We start from the raw sequence: 14,055 nt of genomic DNA, 5'->3' as shown, positions 1-14,055 counted from the left end.
CCCCCCGACCAATCAGTGGCACGGAGGGTGGTGACCTCAGAAATAGTCCCCGCTCAGCCCGCAAAGAACCTCGCCGGAATGGTTACAGAAATAGTATCGGCTTGGAGCGGCTCTACCCGTCTCAGCCCCTAGTGCAAACGTGCAACACGGGGCTGTACCGAGCCGAGCCGGGCGGAGGCGGCACTAGTGCAAAAGCGGCATTAGAGACATAACCAAAAGGAAAAGCTTTTTTTTGTTTTGCAAAGGGAAAAATGTTAATTTTATTTTTCTACAAGAGACTCATTCCAAGGTTGAAGATATCACTTTCTGGTCGAAACAATGGGGAGATGAAATGTATTTCAGCCATGGCACTTCAAGATCAGCAGGGGTCGCCATTCTACTGAAAAACTTTAAGGGTCAGATTATCTCTCATGTGGCAGATGTTCATGGTCATTGGTTGATACTTATAGTAACTATTGATGATTTCAAATTCATCTTAGTAAACATTTATGGCTACAACGGGATCACTGAAAATAAAAACCTACTAGAACAAATAGGCTTACGATTAGATAATATTAAATCAACATATTCAACTGAGAACGTCATTATAGGGGGTGATTTGAATTTAGTCCATGATGAATTCCTTGAAAAATGTCCGACTAGATTTTCTTCAAGTCATCCAAACAGTACTTTCACTAACTTCTGTAACGACCATGGATTAACTGATGTTTGGAGACATTTAAATCCAGGAATACTTAAATTCTCATGGTTTAACTCCAATTATAAATCCAGAATTGACAATTGGTTAATTGCAAACAACCTCCTAAATTATAATCTCAGCTCTGATATCTCTGCCGCTCCACTCACTGATCACAGTGTTATCCTTTTATATGTAAAGCCTAACAACAGGAAAACCTGTTCCAACAAATATTGGAAGTTTAACTCTAGTCTAATTAAAAATGATGTTTACTGTCAAAAAATTAAATCACTAATTACAGAAATTATAACTTCAGAAGGACTAACAACACCTGTCAAATAATGGGAATTTCTGAAATATAAAATACGCCAATTTACCATCTTATTCAGTAAAAAAAGTAAAAAGGATTTTGAGAAAAAGGAACTAAACATTATCAAACAATTAAATGTTTACTGCAATAAACTTAACCCTACGGAAGATGATAAACAGAAAATACTAAATCTTCAACCTGAATTGGATGAAATGTATATTCAAAGAGCACAGGGAGCCTTTATTAGATCTAGAGCTAAATGGATAGAGGAGGGGGAAAATAACTCTGCATACTTTTGCGGCCTTGAAAAAAGAAGACAAAAGAAAAATAGGAAAAAAAGAGAAAAAAAATAAGAAAAAAAGAGGGAAAAAGAGAAAAAAAGGAAAAAAGAGGTAAAAAAAGGAAAAAAAGAGGAAAAAAGAGGGAAAAAAGGAAAAAAAGGAAAAAAGAGGGAAAAAGAGGAAAAAATAAGAAAAATAGGGAAAAAAGAGAAAAAATAAGAAAAAAATAAGAAAAAAAGAGGGAAAAGGAGAAAAAAAGAGGGGAAAAAATAGGTTAAAAAAGGAAAAAAAGAGGGGAAAAAGGAAAAAAAGGAAAAAAAGGAAAAAAGAGGGAAAAAGAGGAAAAAAGAAGAAAAAAAAGAGGAAAAAAGAGGAAAAAAGGAGGAAAAAAGAGGAAAAAAAAGAGGAAAAAAAGGAAAAAAAGGAAAAAAAGAGGAAAAAAGAGGAAAAAAAGAGGAAAAAAAGGAAAAAAATAAGGGAAAAAATAGGGGAAAAAAGAGGGAAAAAGTGGAAAAAAAAGAGGAAAACATAGGAAAAAAATAGGAAAAAATAGGAAAAAAAGAGAAAAAAAGGAAAAAAGAGGAAAAAAAGATTTATTAGATCTAGAGCTAAATGGATAGAGGAGGGGAAAAAAACTCTGTATACTTTTGCGGCCTTGAAAAAAGAAGACAAAAGAAAAATAACATTAATACTTTATTAGTAAATGATATAGAAATCACAGAACCAAATTCAATCTCCTTAGAAATACTCAAACTCTATAAACAGCTTTACAGTTCTAAATTCTCTGAGGAAGACTGCCATACATTTTTAAAGGATATAGAAGAATATATTCCCAAAATTGGGGATCATTTCAAACAAACATGATAATCAAATAACCATGGCTGAACTGGATGGAGTGATCGGCCTCTCTCTTAATAAGGCACCTCTCTCTTAATAAGGCACCTCTCTCTTAATAAGGCACTTCTCTCTTAATAAGGCACCTCTCTCTTAATAAGGCTCCTCTCTCTTAATAAGGCACCTCTCTCTTAATAAGGCACCTCTCTCTTAATAAGGCACCTCTCTCTCTCTTAATAAGGCACCTCTCTCTCTCTTAATAAGGCACCTCTCTCTCTCTTAATAAGGCACCTCTCTCTTAATAAGGCTCCTCTCTCTTAATAAGGCACCTCTCTCTTAATAAGGCACCTCTCTCTTAATAAGGCACCTCTCTCTTAATAAGGCACCTCTCTCTTAATAAGGCACCTCTCTCTTAATAAGGCACCTCTCTCTTAATAAGGCTCCTCTCTCTTAATAAGGCACCTCTCTCTTAATAAGGCACCTCTCTCTTAATAAGGCACTTCTCTCTTAATAAGGCACCTCTCTCTTAATAAGGCTCCTCTCTCTTAATAAGGCACCTCTCTCTTAATAAGGCACCTCTCTCTTAATAAGGCACCTCTCTCTCTCTTAATAAGGCACCTCTCTCTCTCTTAATAAGGCACCTCTCTCTCTCTTAATAAGGCACCTCTCTCTTAATAAGGCTCCTCTCTCTTAATAAGGCACCTCTCTCTTAATAAGGCACCTCTCTCTTAATAAGGCACCTCTCTCTTAATAAGGCACCTCTCTCTTAATAAGGCACCTCTCTCTTAATAAGGCACCTCTCTCTTAATAAGGCTCCTCTCTCTTAATAAGGCACCTCTCTCTTAATAAGGCACCTCTCTCTCTTAATAAGGCTCCTCTCTCTTAATAAGGCTCCTCTCTCTTAATAAGGCACCTCTCTCTTAATAAGGCTCCTCTCTCTTAATAAGGCACCTCTCTCTTAATAAGGCTCCTCTCTCTTAATAAGGCACCTCTCTCTTAATAAGGCTCCTCTCTCTTAATAAGGCACCTCTCTCTTAATAAGGCACCTCTCTCTTAATAAGGCACCTCTCTCTTAATAAGGCTCCTCTCTCTTAATAAGGCACCTCTCTCTCTCTTAATAAGGCACCTCTCTCTTAATAAGGCTCCTCTCTCTTAATAAGGCACCTCTCTCTTAATAAGGCTCCTCTCTCTTAATAAGGCACCTCTCTCTTAATAAGGCACCTCTCTCTTAATAAGGCACCTCTCTCTTAATAAGGCACCTCTCTCTTAATAAGGCACCTCTCTCTTAATAAGGCTCCTCTCTCTTAATAAGGCACCTCTCTCTTAATAAGGCACCTCTCTCTTAATAAGGCACCTCTCTCTCTCTTAATAAGGCACCTCTCTCTCTCTTAATAAGGCACCTCTCTCTTAATAAGGCTCCTCTCTCTTAATAAGGCACCTCTCTCTTAATAAGGCACCTCTCTCTTAATAAGGCTCCTCTCTCTTAATAAGGCACCTCTCTCTTATTAAGGCACCTCTCTCTTAATAAGGCACCTCTCTCTTAATAAGGCACCTCTCTCTCTCTTAATAAGGCACCTCTCTCTTAATAAGCCGCCTCTCTCTTAATAAGGCTCCTCTCTCTTAATAAGGCACCTCTCTCTTAATAAGGCACCTCTCTCTTAATAAGGCACCTCTCTCTTAATAAGGCACCTCTCTCTCTCTTAATAAGGCACCTCTCTCTCTCTTAATAAGGCACCTCTCTCTTAATAAGGCACCTCTCTCTTAATAAGGCACCTCTCTCTTAATAAGGCACCTCTCTCTTAATAAGGCACCTCTCTCTTAATAAGGCACCTCTCTCTTAATAAGGCACCTCTCTCTTAATAAGGCACCTCTCTCTTAATAATGCACCTCTCTCTTAATAAGGCACCTCTCTCTTAATAAGGCACCTCTCTCTCTTAATAAGGCACCTCTCTCTTAATAAGGCACCTCTCTCTCTCTTAATAAGGCACCTCTCTCTTAATAAGGCACCTCTCTCTTAATAAGGCACCTCTCTCTTAATAAGGCACCTCTCTCTTAATAAGGCACCTCTCTCTTAATAAGGCACCTCACTCTTAATAAGGCACCTCTCTCTTAATAAGGCACCTCTTTCTTAATAAGGCACCTCTCTCTTAATAAGGCACCTCTCTCTTCATAAGGCACCTCTCTCTTAATAAGGCACCTCTCTCTTAATAAGGCACCTCTCTCTTAATAAGGCACCTCACTCTTAATAAGGCACCTCTCTCTTAATAAGGCACCTCTCTCTTAATAAGGCACCTCTCTCTTAATAATGCACCTCTCTCTTAATAAGGCACCTCTCTCTTAATAAGGCACCTCTCTCTCTTAATAAGGCACCTCTCTCTTAATAAGGCACCTCTCTCTCTCTTAATAAGGCACCTCTCTCTTAATAAGGCACCTCTCTCTTAATAAGGCACCTCTCTCTTAATGAGGCACCTCTCTCTTAATAAGGCACCTCTCTCTTAATAAGGCACCTCTCTCTTAATAAGGCACCTCTCTCTCTTAATAAGGCACCTCTCTCTTAATAAGGCACCTCTCTCTTAATAAGGCACCTCTCTCTTAATAAGGCACCTCTCTCTTAATAAGGCACCTCTCTCTTAATAAGGCACCTCTCTCTCTTAATAAGGCACCTCTCTCTCTTAATAAGGCACCTCTCTCTCTTAATAAGGCACCTCTCTCTTAATAAGGCCTCTCTCTTAATAAGGCTCCTCTCTCTTAATAAGGCACCTCTCTCTTAATAAGGCACCTCTCTCTTAATAAGGCACCTCTCTCTTAATAAGGCACCTCTCTCTCTTAATAAGGCACCTCTCTCTTAATAAGGCTCCTCTCTCTTAATAAGGCCTCTCTCTTAATAAGGCACCTCTCTCTTAATAAGGCTCCTCTCTCTTAATAAGGCACCTCTCTCTTAATAAGGCACCTCTCTCTTAATAAGGCACCTCTCTCTTAATAAGGCTCCTCTCTCTTAATAAGGCCTCTCTCTTAATAAGGCACCTCTCTCTTAATAAGGCACCTCTCTCTTAATAAGGCACCTCTCTCTTAATAAGGCACCTCTCTCTTAATAAGGCACCTCTCTCTTAATAAGGCACCTCTCTCTTAATAAGGCACCTCTCTCTTAATAAGGCTCCTCTCTCTTAATAAGGCACCTCTCTCTTAATAAGGCACCTCTCTCTTAATAAGGCTCCTCTCTCTTAATAAGGCACCTCTCTCTTAATAAGGCTCCTCTCTCTTAATAAGGCTCCTCTCTCTTAATAAGGCACCTCTCTCTCTTAATAAGGCACCTCTCTCTTAATAAGGCTCCTCTCTCTTAATAAGGCACCTCTCTCTTAATAAGGCACCTCTCTCTTAATAAGGCTCCTCTCTCTTAATAAGGCACCTCTCTCTTAATAAGGCACCTCTCTCTTAATAAGGCACCTCTCTCTTAATAAGGCACCTCTCTCTTAATAAGGCTCCTCTCTCTCTTAATAAGGCTCCTCTCTCTTAATAAGGCTCCTCTCTCTTAATAAGGCTCCTCTCTCTTAATAAGGCACCTCTCTCTTAATAAGGCACCTCTCTCTTAATAAGGCTCCTCTCTCTTAATAAGGCTCCTCTCTCTTAATAAGGCTCCTCTCTCTTAATAAGGCCTCTCTCTTAATAAGGCACCTCTCTCTTAATAAGGCACCTCTCTCTTAATAAGGCACCTCTCTCTTAATAAGGCTCCTCTCTCTTAATAAGGCACCTCTCTCTTAATAAGGCTCCTCTCTCTTAATAAGGCACCTCTCTCTCTTAATAAGGCACCTCTCTCTTAATAAGGCACCTCTCTCTCTCTTAATAAGGCACCGGGCTCGGACGCCTCACAGGAGACTTTTATAGACATTTCTGGGAAGACATAAAAAATTACTTCATCAAGCTTTTGTGGAAATATTTGAAACTTGTATACTTCCACCCACAATGAGACACAGGCTTATTATTTCAATTCCTAAACGTGGCAAGGACCCCAGATTAATAGAAAACAGAAGACCTATTACTCTTAGAAATTCTGATTATAAACTACTCACCTATATTTTCTCCACCGTCTTCAAACAGACATTTCACATCTCATTGCAGAAACACAATCTGGTTTTTTAAAAGGGAGATCAATCCACAATAACATAAGGTTGGTAATGGACATTATTGAATATAGAAATCAAATTGAAAATGATGGTTTTCTTTTGTTTTTAGACTTCTATAAAGCATTCGATTCAGTAGAGCACCTATTTATCTTCCAGGTTCTTGAACATTTAGGTTTTGGAATCAAATGTAGGAATTTAGTTGGTGGATTGTATCAGAATATCAACAGTTGCGTCGTACTCCCTCATGGCACCGCCCCCAGCTTTAATATTAGTGTAGGGATTCCACAGGGTTGCCCCATTTCACCATATTTATTCATATTGGTCACAGAAATGTTAGCAATATACATTAAAAATTGTAATGAAATGAAACACCTACATGTCTTAGGTACCGACATTGTTATCAGCCAACTGGCGGATGACACAACAATTTTTGTACAAGACAGACATCAAAATCCAATTACCATTGACAAAATAAAAAAATTCTCTAAAGCCTCAAACTTAAATAAATTTTTGCAATTCACGATACAACACTTAAAGACATTTGTAATATCCCTATCAAATCAGAAATCAAATACTTATAGTCTAGGCAGAATTTCTGAAAATGTGCTTATTTAAAGTGCTGGAGGCATTTTGTGAATATTTATAACTGACAACATTTCTAGGGGTATTAAGGGGGGCCGAATCCAAATCTGCTGTATATGAAGCTCAAAAATTACCCAAAATGCCTCAAAATTGAGAAATCCAACATGGCCGCCACCGCCAGGCTGAAATCTATTTTTCAGTATATCTTTTTTACTAAACAATGTACAAAAATGAATTCATTGTACTTTTGTAAGTATTCCTACATGGGAAATTTTCCATATTCAGATTTGAGATGTATCGAGATTGGGGATGGCAAAGGTTCCATTCCAGCACATTTGATACATTTTACCTCAAAACAAAATACAAAGTAAGTAAAAGTAGCCTAATAATCAGAGCCGGATTAACGCAAGGCAAACTAGGCATGTGCCTAGGGCCCGATTGACAGGGGAGGGGCCCAGACAGAGGGACAAAAAAAAAAAAAAAAATGTTTTTATTTTTTTTTGTCTGCACACATATTAATGGTTGATACCATGCCGGTAAAAACCTAAGGCATATAAAAATATGCATTATTACTATATTTAGTATGCATACATATATATACGCATACATACGTATACACATACAGACATACATACTACAGCACACTTTGTCTTACTGCAAATTTTATTGGTCTATGTAGATTTGAATTCTTATTTAACTATTCAATTTAATCAACACATTTAATTCAGATTTTCTGCTAAATGCAATAGTTTAAAATATTTATCTTATTTTACTCTGTTTACATAGCAATGCTGACACCTATTGGTGATTTACTGGTACTAATACCTTATCAATGATACTCGCATTCGATAAGATACAGATAATTTAATAGCATTTAATAGAGCGTTGTAATAACATATAAATAATACAAATCAAAAAATAGTCTGATAGACTGTTTAATATACAAAACATGACTTATGTTGGAATACAAAGAACCAACTTGACTATGACTATTCTATGTAAAATGTGAATTAACTTTTATTAGTAACTTTGGTAAGTTTAAGATTTCAATTCATAAATAACATCGATGGAGGGGGGCCCAAAAATCACAGTCTGCCTAGTGTAGTCCAATTATTTAATCCGGCTCTGCTAATAATAATAATAATAACTGAGTAATTATTCATAGTTTCTTCACATTACATCTCAAATCTGAATATGGCATCAAATTGCCCATGTAGGATAACTTACAAAAGTACATTTAATTCATTTTTGTACCTTGTTTAGTAAAAAAGATATACTGAAAAATAGATTTCAGCCTGGCGGTGGTGGCCATGTTGGATTTCTCAATTTTGAGGCATTTTGGGACATTTTTGAGCTTCATATACAACAGATTTGGATTCAGCACCCCTTAATACCCCTAGAAATGTTGTCAGTTATAAATATTCGCAAAATGCCTTCAGGGTTCTGATTTTGTGAAAATTGACCCTGTCTACTTAGGAGTGTACCGTACTAAAGACCAAAAACAAAGTCAATACTTGAATGTAGAACAAAAAATAAAAAGGAGTAAAGCCATACTAAACTCATGGCTCCAAAGAGACCTCTCAATACTCGGCCGGATTTATCTAACCAAGATGGAGTGTTTATCAAGATGTATTTACCCCGCCTACTCTAGTGCTATCCCAAATAAACTGATCAAATCTATTAACCAAATAAATCTACATTTTATTTGGAGAAACAAGCCACACTATATGAAAAAAAGTGATATGATTAAGGAAATCAAAGATGGCGGCCTGAAAGTTATTGACTTTGATTGCCTTAATGGAACTTTAAAAATTAATTGGCTGAAATTCTGGATCAAACATAGCAACTAATTTTGGTACTGTATCCCAAATGCCATTTTCAAGAAGATTGGAGGTTTGAATTGTCTTCTTACGACTGATTTCAATGTTAATAAATTACCAGTATCATTATCAGAGTTCCACAAACAAATCCTATTATATTGGAAAATGTTATATGTGCATAATTTTTCACCCCACACCACTATGATTTGGAATAATAGATATATATTATACCGGAATAAATCATTATTTTATCAGGATTGGTATGAGAGGAATATATGGTCTATAGTTGATTTAATGGATGCCAATGGTAATCTCTTGGATTCTGAACAATTTTGCACTAGACATAAATTCAACCCCTCAAAATTAGATTTCACTAAATTACAAAAAGCACTTCCCCATGGATTTGTTTTTCTAACAAAAAACATATTGGCACACCAACCTATAATAATATAAACCTATTATAAACCTATAATGCCACAACTGGCCCCATTGTCACTACAGGGGATCTCAGTCCTGGACAAGAAATGCAACAATAAATTCATTAGAAACTGCCTAAGTGGACCTTTGTTCCCCAACAAACAAAACAAAAATGATATACTACATAAATTTGATAAAAAATCAATTGATAAATGAAAAGAACAATGTACCTAACATTTCCTATACCCCCCAAAACGAAAGAAACGCACTTTAAAATTATTATTTAACATTTATCCTTCTAAAGAATTACTTAGATTACGCTTTAATCGGTGACAATATGTGCACATTCTGTGAAAATGAAATTGAAACTACGGACCATATTTTCTTCTCTTGTGATGCAATACAAACATTCTGGAATAATCTTCACAGATTTATTAAACGGAAAATTGCATCGTTCCCATCCTCTATTTCTAAAGATAATGTAACTTTTGGAATGATCTTGAAAAACAAAAATGATGAACTCTGTTGCAACGTAATCCTCTGCTTGGCAACATTTTTTATCCACAAGAATAGGATACTATAATCATCCCCAAAATTTTGTGTATTTATGAACGAATTTAAAATGTATTTGAAATCTCTAAATTTATATGATCTCTTAAAGAATTTTCCCTACTGAATTGAATAAAATCAGTCTGAATTCCCCCTTATAAAAGCTGCTTTTTTTCCTTACTAGTTTTATTACTTTACTAATTTAATTACTTATTTATATAAGTTCCTTTTATTTCATTATGTCTGTTTATTATTTATTTTATTCAGTCTGTTGCACTTTAGGTTAAAGCATTTTAAAATATGTCACATTAGGGTCAGTTTTATGTTCCCTTGTTACTCTGATTTCTAATGCTGTTTTATTCGTCATGCTCAATTCACTCAGCTGTTGTAATCTTTTCTATTAATAACGTCATGCCATTATATATACTACATTTGTTTAATTGTTGTTTTATTATTACTGTTGTAATTGCACATGTACATTGCTACCTGCCTTGGGAACACCTGAATGTGTTTTCACTAATTGTAACGTCTGACCTTTCAATAAAGTTTCTTAAAAAAAAAAAAAAAATCTCATGACGGAAATAATTGTTTCATTAAAATATTCAATTACATTATTGTGTTTGGAAACAATCGAGAAATTACACGTTGATTGTCAGAGTTTGATTCACAATCATTTTTATTGTGTGAAAAAAATACACATCTTGATTTATTCACATTACGGTTCGATCCCACAAAAGTGCCCAAGAGTGTAGAACAGCTAAAAAAAAAAAGAAATGAAACAGAATTAATCTGATTACACCAAAATTAATATGATGATGGAAGCAACTCAATTTAAAGATTATTTTACAGAATCTCTAGTTATTTTGGGGTGCATATATGTATTTATTCATACGGAACTGTGGAATTTACTGAAAAACCAAGTTGGTAAAAAACGTAGACAACTATTTTGGATTTAAGACGAAAGACTTAGGCCTAATGACCCTTAACATGATTTTTGTGTATGTTTTGTCTCAGAATATGTCTATACTTCTGTCCATGTAGTGTATCCTCTGAATGAAATCATGTATGTCATAATCATATATACAAAGTGATATATATGTATAATGTTTTTAATTTTGTTTGATTTTTTTTTTTTTTTTGTGTGTTTTGTTGTTTATTTTATTCTGTTGTTCTCCTTTTATTTTCTAAAAAATGCAAAAAAAAAAAAAAAAATAAAACGAAAAAAAGAAAAGTTTATGTTCTTCTTCTCTGTTTCCTGCTGAATGTGGGTCAGCGAGGCCAGGGGGCGGGGCTTGGGACCGCCCCCTCACGTTCGGGGCGTGGCCTGCGCTCCCATTGGTCACGCCCCCCGCCCGCCGCCCCGGGATTGGTTGTTACCGGGAGGGGGCGGGGCCAAGCAGCTGCGGTTGTATAAGAGGTCCCGCTGACGTCACGCAGGCTCTGGAGGGGAACTAATCTGTTTCTGCACCTTAAATCAGCACAAAAACAGTCAAACTAAAACACAAACGTCTCAGAAGAAAGTAAAAAAAGCAGCTTATTTCCTTTTATTATTATTTTCAGGGACTTTAAGTCACATTGTTTGGCCTTTACGGACCTCTTTTTTTTTTTTGGTTGGTTGGTTTACATGCCCACATTCATAGAGAAAAGAAAAGACAAAATCAAGAACTATTGAAAAAATATATAAAAGAATAAATAAAAATTCAATTAAAAAAAGTAAAATAAAAAATATAACCCTGCGTTTCCTATACAGGACTGTCTCAGAAAATTAGAATATTGTGATAAAGTTCTTTATTTTCTGTTATGCAATTAAAAAAACAAAAATGTCATACATTCTGGATTCATTACAACTGAAATATTGCAAGCCTTTTATTATTTTAATATTGTTGATTATGGCTTACAGTCTAAGATTAAGATTCACAGAATATTCTAATTTTTTGAGATAGGATATCTGAGTTTTCTTAAGCTGTAAACCGTGATCAGCAATATTAAAATAATAAAAGGCTTGCAATATATCAGTTGATTTGTAATGAATCCAGAATGTATGACATTTTTGTTTTTGTAATTGCATTACAGAAAATCACAATATTCTAATTTTCTGAGACAGTCCTGTATATTATTTGGAAAATAACATATTTTACCCAGCTGTCAAACTGCTCACAACTCAAATTGCAAAAGTCACTCTGCTTTTTGAACTATGTATCAGTCTCTTACACTGGTGAACAAGCATTTAAGAGAAATCTAAATTGGAGCAGATTATTTACTTTAGTCAGTGATAGTTTTCTTTTGTCGGCCTTTACGACCTCTAATCATCACAGATCCAGTTGATCCAACTATTTGGATTATATCAGTCACACATTTATGTCGTATGAGGGAGATTTGACCCAGAGGAGCTCCGTTACGTGATGGCCGTGTTCAGTACTGGAGTTGAGGGGGGATGAGGAAATAAAAACGGTCCAAATCACCCCCCCCCCCCCTGTAAAACTGCCATCCCTCCTTTCCATCCCTTATGTCATTTCATCAATGAATGTGGTTTTACTGCTATTTCAACATTTAGAGTCATCACCAGAAAAATAACACCAGAAAAATAACTTATTTGACAATTTTCACCTGTTTCAAGTAAATTTTCACTTGAAATAAGTAGGAAAATCTGCCAGTGGGACAAGATTTATCTTCTCATTACAAGCAAAAAAATCTTGTTCCACTGGCAGATTTTTCTACTTATTTCAACTGAAAATCTACTTAAAACAGGTGGAAATTGTTGTTTTTTCCAGTGATGAGTCTTGTTTTAACTGTAATGAGATTTTTTTTACTAAAATGAGACATTTTAACTAGAAAAAAGACAAATATTCTTGTTAAGATTGTGAGTTTTTGCAGTGATCCATTTTACTTATCCTGTGAAGGACAGAGTCATATTGATAAGTTCAGAAAATTGTTTTTTATTGTTGTGTTTTGATGTATTTGATGTAAGCCCAGTGGATATTTAAAGCTTACAGAAGGCTGCATTTAACTGCTGCTATGTCATTCCTGCAGTATTTCTGCAGGTGTTTTGGTCACTGCTATTATTTGTAATATATTATATTATTTGTAATCAGCACAAATGATCTGTCCTCATATGATAAAATCCACCATCCCCCCTGATTCTTTTTTACAACTGGAGTACTGGTCGTGCTCATAAATTAGGATTTTATTAGTTCTGCAGCCGTTTACAGAACACTCTGTCCTGTAATCACTAAAATACTGCAGCTGGCTGGAGCTCCACTATAACCGTCGTTTATTTAGATTATTTGGTTTATATTTGATAGATTTTTGCCAGTTTAGAAGAAATATGTCTTATAACTGTTAAAAGTTTAACTGGCTCATAATCACATAAAACAACATAAACGTTAAACACTTAAAGAACTTTAATCCCAAAGGCTAAAAGCTTCAAAATCCCTATAAAATAACTAATTAACATGATTAACTGGACTTACATTTATACTGATCTCCTTCTGCTTTTTCATGTTAATAGAAAGAAATGAGCCAAAAATGTCGAAAAAAAAATCAAAATATTGAGAGAAAAAAAACAAAATGTCGAGAAAAAAGTCGAAATGTCGAGAAAAAAGTCGAAATGTCGAGAAAAAAAATGAAATATTGAGAAAAAAAAACGAAATGACGAGAAAAAAGTCGAAATGTCGAGAAAAAAGTCAAAATGTTGAGAAAAAAGTCGAAATGTCGAGAAAAAAGTCAAAATGTCGAGAAAAAAGTCGAAATGTCGAGAAAAGTCAAAATGTCGAGAAAAGTCGAAATGTCGAGAAAAAAAAAAACGAAATGTCGAGAAAAAAGTCGAAATGTCGAGAAAAAACATAAACGTTAAACACTTAAAGAACTTTAATCCCAAAGGCTAAAAGCTTCAAAATCCCTATGAAATAACTAATTACGATGATTAACTGGACTTAGATTTATACTGATGTCCTTCTGCTTTTTCATGTTAATAGAAAGAAATGAGCCACGTGAGCGTAGATGGTAAAGTTTTATTATAAAAGTCTGATCGTAGCAGATGTTCTGAGGTGGGACTAATATCTTATAGGAGCTGTTATCGATGAGAATAACACGGAATAACATGAGGTATTCTTCCACGGCTACACTAAATCAGAACAGCACTTTTAACCCAACAAAAGTTTATTAAATAATAATAATAATGAAAATAATAATAATAATAATAATAATAATAATTATAATAATAATAATAATAATGCATAAAACAAAGATAGTAGGTAGTATCACAGTAATAATACTGTAAAATATCAATAACTCGTACTGTCAATAAATGGAAACTGGAATACGTTTAACATTCATATAGATATCAATATATTTACAGTATTTACAGCAACGGAAGTCGGCTAATAACAGAAGAAGCACGATACACAAGCTTTGGCAAATAAACTGAGTGCATACATTTGTTAGATGTGACATGTACAGGTGACGT

The sequence above is a fragment of the Cololabis saira genome, chromosome 18 (assembly GCF_033807715.1).
Source record: "Cololabis saira isolate AMF1-May2022 chromosome 18, fColSai1.1, whole genome shotgun sequence".
NCBI lineage: Eukaryota > Metazoa > Chordata > Actinopteri > Beloniformes > Belonidae > Cololabis > Cololabis saira.
The sequence above is the reverse complement of the archived record's forward strand: the minus strand, read 5'-3'. Positions refer to the sequence as shown.